Source organism: Euleptes europaea, chromosome 11 (assembly GCF_029931775.1).
Source record: "Euleptes europaea isolate rEulEur1 chromosome 11, rEulEur1.hap1, whole genome shotgun sequence".
Taxonomy (NCBI): domain Eukaryota; kingdom Metazoa; phylum Chordata; class Lepidosauria; order Squamata; family Sphaerodactylidae; genus Euleptes; species Euleptes europaea.
Window position 1 is genome coordinate 28,654,614 of NC_079322.1, and position 13,826 is coordinate 28,668,439.

Here is a 13,826-nt window from a genome sequence, read left to right on the forward strand (position 1 = left end):
TGTCTATGTAAAGGAAATTCTTCTTGGCTTAAAGACTAAGCTGGGGCTTGCAGAAAATGTGTGGTATTACTCTCGAAGAGTTATGGTGTCAGAAACAAACGTCGTGCATGTCCCAGGGCCCCAACACTAGGAGGAAGTAGGGTTGCCAGGTCCCTCTTCATACCGACGGGAGGTTTTTGGGGCAGAGCCTGAGGAGGGCAGGGTTTAGGGAGGGGAGGGACTTCAATGCCATAGAGTCCAATTGCCAAAGTGGCCATTTTCTCTAGGTGAACTGATCTTTATTGGCTGGAGGTCAGTTGTAACAGCAGGAGAATCTCCATCTAGTACCTGGTGGTTGGCAACCCTAGGAGGGAGCCTGCCACTAACTCCTTCAAAGTAGGAAATGTTCACCTCTCACTTCCTGCTGGGGAACCATTTCAATGTGGCACGAAGAAGTGTGCGGGAACTTGCAAGAAATAGAGGTGGTGGTTGTCTGTGGGATGTTGGCCACCCCACATTGAATAATACGGAGATGGACATTGTATGCTGCTGTTTAATCTTAAGAGCTTACATCTGTTAATATTACAATACCTTTTGCATTATTGTTGATTTTACTCATCTTGCAGTAAGTGCAAAGAAAAAAAAAGTACCAGCCTAAAACCGATTTTATTTGTCTGGCTTCGTGTGCTGGTACATCACAGTTCTGGCTTACATTCCTTCCTTCTGTCTCTGCCTGTCTGTTCAAAGGTCATGCAGTGTATTGCCTCTTTGCCGAATTTGTCTAGAAGTAGCCAGAGTAAATCCATGTTGTTAGGTGTTGGTCTCACTTAGATTGTGAGTCTTCCGCAGGAATCATAAACTATGATCCTGTTCAGTGTCCATGAAGTTCTCTACTACCAGTTTATTCTGTGTCAAGTTGCCAGAGTATCATTTTAATGCTGATAACAGAAACTTTGAATTCCTTCCACTGGTAAACAACTAAAAAAGAAAGTTCCTGGGATTTGTCTGAACCAATATTCTTTGACCCCAGGGATGCTCTCCAGTATTTGTCAGTTTATGGAAGGCTTAGAAAAAAGACACTCTGCACATGTTTTAGAGGTGCATGTATGTTCATGAGTTGAGCCTGGCATTTCAAGTTCCAGACCTGGCTCATATTAAAGTTTGTATTTAATTTGGCATTGAAAATGAAAAGTCTGATAGGGAGTCAGTGTGGACCTGCTCAAATCTGTGTGGACCTGCTCAAATCTGTGTCATAACCATTCTGTGGCAGAGCTGGAAATAAAACTCAAATACCTACCGTATTACTCGTCTTTCTTTTTTAGACAGATTTTATGCTAATACTTATCTAAAATTAGAGTGATGTTTATTCATATATAGCCAATGCAGAAAACACCACCTGGCTTGTTAATATGTATCTTGAGATATTTGTTCCCTCCCAAAATAGGAATTCCTTTCTCTCTTGTATTTATCTTTTTCCAAAAAAATTTATTAAAAGAAAAGAGTAAAATACATACAAACCCACACATACAAAATATCATACCTTCCAAAGAGAAAATATATTTAGAGCCATTCAAAGTGCTTCAAATAAAGACCTGATATTCATACTACCAATTATAATTACTGCCTATATAACATTGGTTATTATTTTATCAATGTATGAACTCAATTAAAAATTGATCAGATTGCTGCTTACAGACATCTGCTTTATATTACCCCTCTATTCTTGCATTCTCTATAAACTACATTCTGATTATCTAACACCCAATAGCCATTATGCGGTTACACATAGTCATAATATGGTTTCCATTTTCTGTGAAACTCCTCCTCAGGTCTTCTGTTTAACAAATGCATCAATTTTGCCATCACTGTATGCCATTTTCTCTCTCCACCTATCAGTCTCAGGAATCTCTTCCTGCTTCCACATTGAAGCCAGAACCATTCTCTCTCTTGTATTTAGAGTTACAATGAATGCTTCAGTATGGCTGGTAATGTGATTTACACTAGCAGATTTGTGACTCTATGAAGTGTAAGTAAACTTAGAGTGTGTTATAAGTATCTATTTTAAAAACAAACAAACCTGACACTCCCCTTCTTATCCCTTTATCTTTGAAAGGCTTAATGCTACCATTTTCAAAATTACCTTCCAGGAACCTTTATGTGGTGACTTCTCTGCCAAGAACCTTTGAAAACTGCAAAGTATTTCAGCCTGTGTTTTAGGATGCCCTGTTGGACTTAGCTAATAACAGAACCATGCAAGCTGTGTGTACCCCAGAACATACTCGACACCTTCTGCAACTAGACATTTGGAGATCAGTACCGGTATACAAGCTGCCTCACAAGGAAGCTGGTCTCTCATTACTGATCATCTAGTTGAGGAATCTCTTATGGGTTTGAAGAAACTCATTCTTGCATGTAAATTGTTAAATCGTTTACAAGAGGGTTGGTAAACATTAGAGTAGGGAAGCTCTGTACTGTTTTTGCAAACTAATCTTTTCTCTGGCATCCCATGCTTTCCATTGGAATATGTTTATGTGCCTGTTTGGTGCATTGGCATGGGTGATGTTATCTAATATCCTAATTTCCTTTTTAAATCTAAACTGTCTCCATCTTGACCAGGCTTCTGTTTAAAAATATTTGAATAAGTGGGCTTAACTGTCCAGAGCTACAAATAAGTTCTAAATTCTCTACTATAAATAGGCAAAACACTTGGACATAAATCCCATTTATTTCCAAGAAAGTATGCTTAACTTTGGTGTTTATTTTTGGGCCTTGTATTTTGGAGTTAAGGATGAATACTTAACATACATAGTTATTTTTTGTGCCACGACAAATGAGAAGCAAGGTTAAACTTCTGTATTGTTTCAGATTAAGACTTTACCTAGAAATCATTTTTGCCATGAGTACCCCTAGTCTTACCCAATGTTAAAGTAACCCCATAAAATGCAAACAACAGGCATGCATCCTTAAATGCCAAAGTAACATATACTGAGTGTGCTCTTAATACACAGTATAATCCCATGACCCTCATGTGCGTGCTAAGGGAGAGATTGATTGTCAAAATGTTTGTTTGGAGTTAAAAAATTTCTCCTTAGTCCTCTTTACCTATTTCACCTCATGAGACACAGGCTTTTTCAAGTTATCAAACAGAAACAAAGAATTATTAAACACTGTACAAGGGATAGTTATTAAACACTGTATAAGGGATAGTTTTGGAGGGAAAACTGTATGTATAACAAGCATAGAATTAGACCTCTTTTATAAGTTTTATTTCAGAGAAGGCATAGGTCTTAGATGGCTTAGATGGTACAGAATTACACTTCTTAGTTTCAGTTCACTACTTCAGTTCCCTGAACTTCTTATGGATGTTTCTGTTTAGACTCTGCTGTCTAGCTATCAGGGTAGGTGGAGACCATACTGTCTCTCTTCCCCAGAGAAACACAGATGTATGGAGATTTTCCCTCAGATCTCTCTTCCACTTCTCACGACAGAACTACCCCACCTTTCTGTGGCAGTAATTCACTAACAAAACCCTGTAACTGGAATATCTCTTTCCCAAAGCCTATTCCCCTTGTGTGTGTGTAAAGTGCCTTCAAGTCGCAGCCGACTTATTGCGACCCCGTATGGGGTTTTCATGGCAAGAGACTAATAGAGGTGGTTTGCCAGTGCCTTCCTCTGTATAGCAACCCTGGACTTCCTTGGTGGTCTCCCATAAAATACTAACCAGGGCTGACCCTGCTTAACCTGACGAGATCGGGCTGTACCATGCTGCCTACAGGCACATAACTGGGATGCAGTGTAAAATATCCAAAAAGACCTGAAAAGGGGCCCTTTTCTTCCCAATCTCTGCTTGTCACTCCACATGATTTGTTTTACACCAGCTTAGGCAAGACCGAACACTTAGGTTCCCAGAGTCAAACTCAGGTTCTGATCACGCAAGTTACCAAAACCAGAATCCCGTTCCTTTTCTCAGAACACAGAGAGACCCTTAGCTCTGCCCACTCCCTGTCTCTGAGCTTCTTCAAAGATTAAACCTTGGTTCGTCACAGCAGCATCAACTGCCAGAGATCCATAGCATTTCAAAAACGTGTGGCCTAGTTTCACACATTTTTTACAGACATCTTCCAACATGAAGCCTTTTCAGCCATGTTCCCACCCATAAAACTGCTTAGGCTTGGCATTTTTAAATCATATGGTTCTCATATTTTTGAGCGCCGTGAGCCATGATGTCATCATGGGAAAGATGAGGGCCAAATGAAAGTTGAGGAAGTATTTGAAAGGACTGAAAGGATTTTGGGCAAGGTAAAAAGTTCTCTGTTTAAATTGAGGTGGAGTGGGAAAGGATGTTCCAGATGTTAGACAAGTAATAAAATCCAAAATCGGGGCCAAAAGAAGATCTAATCTTGGGAAAAGATGAGTTATGTCAGCAAATAAAAATAGAATGTTGGCCTTCTGTTGTTTTAATAGTGCCTTGATAACAAGGGTGAAAATTAAGGTTGAGGAAAAGAGACGTGCTGTTGATTTTGTGTGTGTTTGCCAGATCACAGCAACGAATCATGTTTTATTATGTTTTTTGGAGAGTTGAGTTATAGCAGTAATGTTCTGAAATGGCAAACTTCCCTCAGTGGTCCCAAATACCTCACAGTACGCCCCTTTCAAAGAAATGGCCCCACCAGGCCACTTATATTCCCTCCTCCTCCTTCTTTTATTAAGATTTCAAAATATTCAACCAGTTACAAAGAAAAACATGAGAATAATTTTTTTAAAAAAACCCCAACTTAAAATAGTTGATAAAAAGAAAACCTTAGCACCTTAAAGACCAACAAGATATTTCTAGGGCATAAGCTTTTGAGAGTCAACACTCCCTTCATCAGATACCTGTTCTCTGACCAAGGGAGCTTTGGCTCTTGAAAGCTTATGCCCTGGAAATCTTATTCAAGGTACTACTGGGCTTGAATCCCGCTCATGCATTGTGGTTGTTTTTGGAGGAAGTTCCAACTTTTTCCTCTTTGTGGATAACTGCTTGGCAGCTGAGAATAAACTCAGGGCCAGTTCTATATCCAAGGGGACAATATTCTCATTTACATATCATAATAAAGGAACTTTTGAATCAAAGGATATACTATCACCTAATATTTCATTAACAAGATGAATCACAAAGTGCCAAAAAAGACTGAATTTTTGGACATGACCAAAAGATGTAAAAAAAAAACAAAAAACATCACCCATAAACAAGATACATTTCCAACAATTATCTTATGTGTTTCTATATACAATAGCAAACATGTGTAGTAATATTATATTGAAATAGACATTGAAAATTCTCTTTTAACCCCAAAAGTTGAGTTTAGGTATACATCTATTTCCAATTGAGATCCAGATCCACTTTCATTCTTGCAGATCAGTTGTACTAATTCTACAGCTCACAGAAAACCACCTTGGCCATTACTGTCACCTTCCATCTACTGCATGAGGCTTGTACTTCAGGGATGCTTGCAACTTAATCTGTTCCTCCTGCAGTGGCTGTTTCAAGGTGGGAGAAGAAGAAGGGTTGGTTTTTATAAGCCAACATTCTCTACCCCTTAAGGAAGAATCAAACTGGCTTAAAATCACCTTCCCCTCTCCTCCCAACAACTGGCACCATGTGAAGTAGGTGAGGCTGAGAGAGCTCTAAGAGAGCTGTGACTAGCCCAAGGTCACCCAGCTGGCTTCATGTGGAGGAGTGGGGAAACCAACCCGGTTCTTCAGATTAGCGTCTGTCTCTCATGTGGAGGAGTGGGGACTCAAACCCGGTTCTCCAGATCAGAGTCTACCGTGCCAAACCACCGCTCCTAACCGCTACACCACACTGGCTCTTGCTGGAGCCACCTGCTAACCACATGCCCCACTGGGCAAGTGGCCTTGCCCACTTCTCTGAAATGTGGGGTTGGTGCCACATTGGGAAACTGCCCAGAAGAGGCATGGCAAAGAACAACATGTGGCTCCCAAGCCACTGAGTATCACTGTTCTAAATCAATATTGGCTGTTGATCCCTATTCCATTTTTAGCATAGCAGATGATACTACATTACTGGCAGAAGATGGTGAAGACTAGAAATGACTACTGATTAAGGTTGAAGCAGAAAGTGCCAAAGCATGACTACAGCTGAACATCAAGAAGACAAAAGTAATGACTACAGGGGAACTACAAAACTTTAAGGTTGACAATGAAGAAATTGTTTGGGATTTTCTCTTCCCTGGCTCTATTGTCAACCAAAGAGGAGACTGTCAATCAGAAGGCGTTTGAGACTGGGAAGAGCAGCCATGTGGAGCTAAGAAAGATCTTTAAGTGTAAAGATGTGTTACTGGAAGCCAAGATCAAGTTAATTCATGCCATGCTATTCCCCGTTACTATGTATAGGTGTGAAAGTTGGACAATGAAGAAAACTGGCAGGAAGCAAGTTGATTAATTTGAAATGTGGTGTTGGAGGAGAGTTTTATGAATACCATGGACGACCACAAAGACAAATAAGTGCAGTCTAGATCAAATCAAGCCTGAACTCTCTCTTGAAGCTAAAATGACTAAACTGGGGCTTTTGTGTTTTGGTCACATTATAAGAAGACGAGTCACTGGAAAAGAGAACCATGCTAGGAAAAGTTGAGGGCAACTGGAAAAGAAGAAGAGATGGATTGACTCTATAAAGGAAGCCACAGCCCTCAGTTTGCAAGACCTGAGCAAGGCTGTAAACGATAGGATGTTTTGGAGGACATTAATTCATAGGGTTGGCATAAGTCAGAAGCGACTTGACGGCACTTAACACACACACTCCAGGCCCAGCGGTAGTTTGTAGCATAATTTTTGCCTTTAGTGGTTTTAAAGTGAGAAGGGTGAAACAAATAGTTTCCAAGATAAGGTGTGTGATCTTTGAATGTGAGCAGAAACCAGGTCAAATAGTTGCCAGTGAGTCGCAGGGGTTTATAGCCACAAAAAGATATGGGGAAGATAAGTTTATTTATCCCTGCTGCATGTTCAGCTAAGCTAGTTTTCTCAAGGGATTTTTCTTCTCAAAATAGCTGGGATTTATGCCTATGCTCGTTTGTTATAGCTAATTGTGTATTATCATCTACTGTGGTAGTAATTCTTTAGAAAGAGAGTAACCTGAAGCTCTTTAAGGTTGTATTTTTGGGTAGTATTTGATACAACTCTGCTACTGAAGTTCATTTAATTGGTGATGTCATTTACTGTGACCATTTGCATACAGACTGTGTGGTCTTCTCCTGAGTTTTCAGCCCCAGCTTGCTCCATGGAATGTTTGCTGATGTGTTAAAGAGAACCAGTGTGGTATAGTGGTTAGAGTTCAGCGAGACCTTGATTCAGATCGCCATTCAGCCACCAACATACTGAGTGAAGAAATGTTGGTTTGCTTGAGAATAGATTTCTACATCCCTTCAGTGAAAATAACTCGTGCGCAAATCATTCAGAGAGCCAGTGTGGTGTATTGGTTAAGAGCAGCAGACTCTAACCTGGAGAACTGGGTTCTGTTCCCCACTCCTCCACATGATGCCTGCTGGGTGACCTTGGACTAGTCACAGTTCTCTCTGAACTCTGTCAGCCCCACCTACCCCACAAGGGCCGGTGAACTTTGTGGCTACCTCTCATTCAAACCTAATCTTGGTGTTTTGAAATAGTTTGAGGAAGTATGGAATAGCAATCTTAACACACAATGTACTTTAGCTTCTGACCAGTATTCCCTTACAATACAATTTTGAGTATGAGGAATACCCCCCCCCCCCCCATGTTCATGTTGTAAGTACCAAAACAGAACTTTTCGGCACAGATTTTACCTTGTTTCTTAACTTTGTCATGACTGCTGTAATTCTGTTGTATTTTTGTTGTAAGGCAGAGCTGAGCATCTGTCTTCAGTGGAGTGACAGATGTCTGCTGGCTGGTGTCTTTTATTCCTATGAATACTAATGAACACTTATCAATAGAGATGAGGGCATTTTTACACTGTGTTTCACCTGTGTGGATTTGTTCTTTTGTAAACATTAAGGGTACTGATGCAATCTTGTGCTTTTTAATCAACAAATCGCAGTTGTGAATTCTCAGCAGAAATCTGGCATGCTTTTTAATTGCAGTTTAGTGAATGGCTGTGATTTCAAAGCCTTTCTGACTGCTTTTGTTTATATTGTGATTAGTCCATGGTGCATGCTTTTTAATAGATGCTTTTGATGTGAAAACATGTGTTGGCATTTAACATTTTGCAGGCTTTTTTTTCTTTTTCAGTGATTTTATGGAATGATTCCCAAACCTTAGGCTACATATGCATATTTTGTGGTGCAGTAGAACAGCTTGTAATGCATAGCATACTTTTCTAGCCACTTCACATGTTCCCAAGCCACAGACTAAGAACCCTTCGGGATATAGGGCGTGTTTTTCTGCTTGCATTTATTTTGAGAGTTTCACTGAAGCCAGTCCATCAGTCAATGAAGTCTGTCAGTAAAGACCTTTGATAATATCCTTGATGTTCCTTCCATGTTTTCCTTCTAGCACCAGTGCGGGGTGGGTGGGCACTGCTGCCTTAAATTAAAGGTAAAAGTAGTTTCCTGTGCAAGCACCAGGTCGTTACTGACCCATGGGGTGACGTCACATCCCAACGTTTACTAGGCAGACTTTGTTTTACTGGGTGGTTTGCCAATGCCTTTCCCAGTCATCTACACTTTACCCCCAGCAAGCTGGGTACTCATTTTACCAACCTTGGAAGGATGGATGGTGGAGTCAACCTTGAGCCGGCTACCTGAAACCAACTTCCATCGGGATCGAACTCAGGTCATGAGCGGAGCTTTCGACTGCAGTACTGCAGCTTACCACTCTACTCAGCTGTAATTTATTCCATCTATTCCAGCATCCTTTTGCACACAGTGGCCAGCCAGTTGCCCTGGAGGGCCAACAGATAGGACACCGATGTTGCCTTCTAGAACTGGGTTTCAGAGTTTTACTGCCTCTGAATGTAGATGTTCTCTTTACTCACCATGGCTAGTAAGCATTGATGGACCCATCCTCCATGAATCTGCCTAAGGCATCTGTGATCATGGTCCTCACTACCTCCACTGGTACTGAATTCTACAGTTTAATTACTCATTGAGTGAAAAAGTATTTCCTTTTGTCTGTCCTGCACCAATTGCCCATGAACTTCATTGGGTGCCTCCAAGTACTAGCATTATGGGAAATGGAGAAAAGGCTCTTCTTTGTTCTGCTGTTAAGACAGGCTCTGTCCCCCTAAGCAAGCTCAGGTCATGGGGAAGAGGGTCCTGCCACACAGAGGCTTGAACTCTGCTCGTCTGGGTAACGTTCCACGCTTGTCTAACTACTGCCTGACCTGTGAATGGTAGGCACTCCAAAAGGAGGCCACGCCTGTAGAATAATAGAATTTATTAGTCAGAGGCCATAATGCTAGCCTGATCTCATCAGATCTCAGGAGCTGAGCAGGGTTGCCCCTGACTAGTATTTGGATGAGAGACCTCCAAGGAATACCAGGGTCATGACACGGAGGCAGGCAATGGCAAACCACCTCTGAACATCTCTTACCTTGAAAACCCCACTAGGGATCGCCATAAGTCAGCTGTGACTTGACGGCACACAAAAAATGCTCGGAGTATAACATTTTGCAACCTGTTTCAAAGGAATTACTTGGGAATCATGGGCCCAGCTGCTGAAGGCATGAGAAAGGAGGAGTTGGAGATGTGACGTAAAAAGACGTCTGCAGTGGAAGATGAAGGAACAGCATGTTTGGGGGAGTTGCTAAGGCAGCAAGTGAACAGGGCCAATGGAAATGGGTTGCAAGATACTCTTGACCATGTGTGGGTGTATGTTAATGACTGGAATTCATACTTTTTACATGTCAGAAGCAACCATGCAACTCCAAGTAGGCCCAGTGATTTCTAAGTCCATGGAGTTGGAACTCAAGTCTCCTTTATCTGGAATATATCCACCTGTTTCAGATTGCAGCAAAAAGAATTTTTAAAAGAATTTTTTCCTTCAGTATCCAGGATCTTTTTATCTTTCTAAATCATTCCCCTGTGCAGTTGGACAGCCCAATAAGTATGTTTGCTGAATGGGACAGTTGCACTAATACCCACAAAAATAGCACGACTTAAGAGGAATTTATTAGATCCAGCAACCTTTAAATATTTACAAAAAATTGATTGTATTTTACTGCAAGAAACATGATCCTTGGATGAAATACACCTTAATGATTATAACTCGTATTTTTTACCAGCGATCAAAACCGGAGGATGCCCAAAAGGGGGCCTAGCTTGCTATATTTCCAACACTTTATCAGATCTACAAGTATTACAGAGTGCATCTCAAAATTTAGCAATAGCAATTAAAGGGAAACTTGGCCCTTGTTCGATCATCTTGGTTTATGTAAAGATCTAATTCAAATAATTATTTATTTACGTACAGTCTACCTTTCTTGCTGAGACTCGGGGTGGATTACAAAATTGGCGAACAGTGCAATAAAAACAGTTATAAGACATACCATAAACAAAACTGGCTTACAAAAATAAGAAAACAATGCATTGAGGACAAGATAATACATACAACAGTGCAATAAATCACAACTGTATTTCATTTATAAAAACAAAACCTACTGTCAGCTCATTTTTGGCTCGGTTTTGTTACCCCAAGTTCTTCCTGAGTTAGCACAATAAGCATGGGAAAACCAATACAAATACAGGAAGCACTCAAAAGAGCAAGAGATTGATTCAGGCTGCAGAGAAGTTTCCAACCACCAACTTATCACTAGCTGGTGTGGGCTCATGATTATGTTCAGTCCAAACGGTTATGCCAATATGTCCTTCCAATTAAGTGAAAACCAGTACTTTTGAGCGCAGTGGAGTTATGTTCCTGTTGAAAACTACAAGCAGCGGCGCTCATCCCTTGTTATTATAGAGGTCAAAAGTGTAAGTGCATGTTGATTATATGGGTAGCGCCGTCCACTAGTTACAGGGTGGTTTCTGGAACATAAAAATATTCAGCGACAGTCTTTTAAGTAGCAGGAAGAGAGAGTGGTATTCTAAAAAGTCCCCTGTTTTTAAATGAACCAGCTATACGCAATGTACAAGCATCAAAGATTTTAATTATAAGGTGAAAGGGGGGAGGGGAGATGTCCTGTATGACGCACCCCCCTTCCAACCACTTCAATATCCCACTCACTCAGCCCGGCCATATATGCTGAGGGGAAAAGGTGTTGGCCTGAGTATATTTGTGAGGAGAATTATTTCTTTCTTCTCCTCCAGTCCCACACCCGTATTTACCACAGTGAGAAATAGGAGACAAGAGGCTTTTCAACTTAAACAGAGAAAACAGGGAAGTTTATTAAAGAGAACTCACAGAGATTGGTTTTTAAGAAAAGACAGAAATTTGAAGGGAAAACTCAAGTCAGATTTATATACACAAGATTGCTTCAGAGAAATAGCTTAGATGTTTCCTTTACTCAAGTTCCTTCAGTTCTCAAGCTTAGTTCTATCTCTTCAGAACTATTATACACATTCAGCTTCAGCTTTAGTTCTATCCCTTAGAACTACTATTCAGATTCAGCTTTCAAAACTGCCATACAGCTTCAGACTCTCAAAACTCTGTCCCCAGCCTAGCTCTCTCTCTGACTACCCCACCTAAGTGGCTGTAATCCTCCACACCTTCCTGCTACCAGAATAGCTCTACCTCAGAGACTAATTCCCCTTTGTGACTTGAGAATGGGCCCTCTCTAACCCAATTCTCCTGTCACTACCACAGGTTGTGTGTTTTAATAGCTTTGGCTTTAACAGAACCCCTCAGGTTCACAGAGTACAGTCTGGCTTCCGCTCAGTCTTGCTACCAATCTTCCAATCTATCACAGCCTTCTCTGGCTGGTCTCAAGCTTCGACTACTTTCACAGCCTCCTCTCAGGCTGGGTCCCAAGCTTCGAATGCTTTCTGTCTCTCAGAGCTCAGGGTGTCAGCTCTCTGGCTCCTCGCACTCTTCGCCTGTCAGCTCTTGCTGCTGGTTAACCCCTTATCCGTCACATCCTGTCATTATGGCCTGTAAAAAGGACAGTAGATATGCTAGAGAGCATCCATTTGTATGAACTTTGGGTAGTGATGAGGTGGATGAGCTTATCAAACTGTGCTCTTGCCAGAGAATGAATGTAGAACCACTTGCTCTTCAGCAGTAGTTGATTTATAGTGCAGCCCATGAATTATATAGATGGTTGGATGGATGTATATAAGAAGCTACCAAGGTAGCTGTCTGGTTAGAGTGTTGGAAGAGGATCCGGCAAACCGAGGTTCAAATCCCCCCTCCGCCACGGAAGCTCACTGGATGACTTTGGGCCAGTCATACACTTTCTCAGGCTGACCTGCCATACATGGTGATTATTGTGGGGTGAAAATGGAGAAGGGGAGAATGCCGTTGCAAGATACATGGGGTCTCCATTGGGAGAAAAGTGGGTTGTAAACACTAAAATAAGTATTCGCAGCTGGTATGGAGCACCCAGCGAGTCTGATGTAATATGAAGTATCTCTCCTTTCTTCTTATTTTAAGAGAATATCATCGATCCATGGGAATAAACAGTGTTCCCTATTTTAAAATCCTACAGAATTGTATAGAACATGTTTCACAGTTCTGGAGCGCTACTTTGGTTTTTATTTTTTTAAAGGTACTTATCTCAAAACTCTTTCTGATGGTTTAATTTGTCCTGTTCATACATACAGAGCCGCTCTGAGTCCGACCTTTGGCTGGGGGAGGGCAGGGTAGAATCGTAATAAAATAAGGGGAGGGGCTGTGGCTCAGTGGTAGAGCATCTGCTTGGCATGCAGAAGGTCCCAGCTTCAATCCCCAGCATCTGCAGTTAAAGGGACTAGGCAAGTTGGTGATTTGGAAGACCTCTGCCTGAGACCCTGGAGAGCCGCTGCCGATCTGAGTAGACGGCACTGACTTTGATGGACCAAGGGTCTGATACAGTATAAGGTAGCTTCATGTGTTCGTGTGAACGAAATTTTAAAAAATACATATTTCTGAACATGATAATAAAGGAGTGCTGTTCTGGAAAGACAGAAAAATACCAGAGTTATCAGAGTGGATTACAAAAATGTATGAATATGTGTCTATGGCAAAGCTAACCAACTTGCTTCAAAGAAAGATGATAGACGACCACAGGCAGAGATGGCAACTCTTCTATGACAGATATGCTTCATTTTAGTAGAACTGTTTATATATAAAGAAACAATAGTAGATTCAGATGATTTCATTTTAGGTAACTGTGAGTTTCACTGTATAACCATTAAGATAGTGAGAGAAAGATCATATATTTTGGATAGTGATGATTAACTTTATAAAATACTTTTTCTCTATAGTTTGACACAGTAAAAAAAATAGAATTAAATATTAAGTTGTCAATGAACTAAAACACTTTTTTTTGGATTATGTTAATGGAGGCTTGGTCCAGACACGGACCCAATTATGTTTCAATATCTTGCCTTCCCCCTTCCCTTCTTTCTTTTTCTGTATCCTAAAAAATCTGATAATAATTTTAAAAAATAAAATAAAGAAGTGCTGCAAAGGCCTTTTGGGATTAGCAATTTAACACAACTACAGTGACCTTCCCCAAAAGGTGTGATATTCAATGAGGAAAGTGGTTGTAGATAGAAGGATATATTGTGTAAATTGCGTCATCCTGTCATAATTCCAGTGCTGTGGCCAAGTTTTTAAAAATAGACACAATGCAGAATTCCTGTTCACTGACTTGTCTGTGTCGCATAATGATAGCGGCAGCCATCCAAGATTTATTATTTGCACTGGTTGGGCCTTCCGCTAAAACACGGAGTGTG

At 40.9% G+C, this 13,826-nt stretch overlaps 1 protein-coding gene across 1 annotated transcript in view; it reads left to right on the top strand.

Annotated features, from left to right (window-relative positions):
• Positions 1-13,826, top strand: part of LIMD1 (LIM domain containing 1) — a 52,136-nt gene that overhangs the window by 27,981 nt on the left and 10,329 nt on the right. The window lies entirely within an intron of this gene.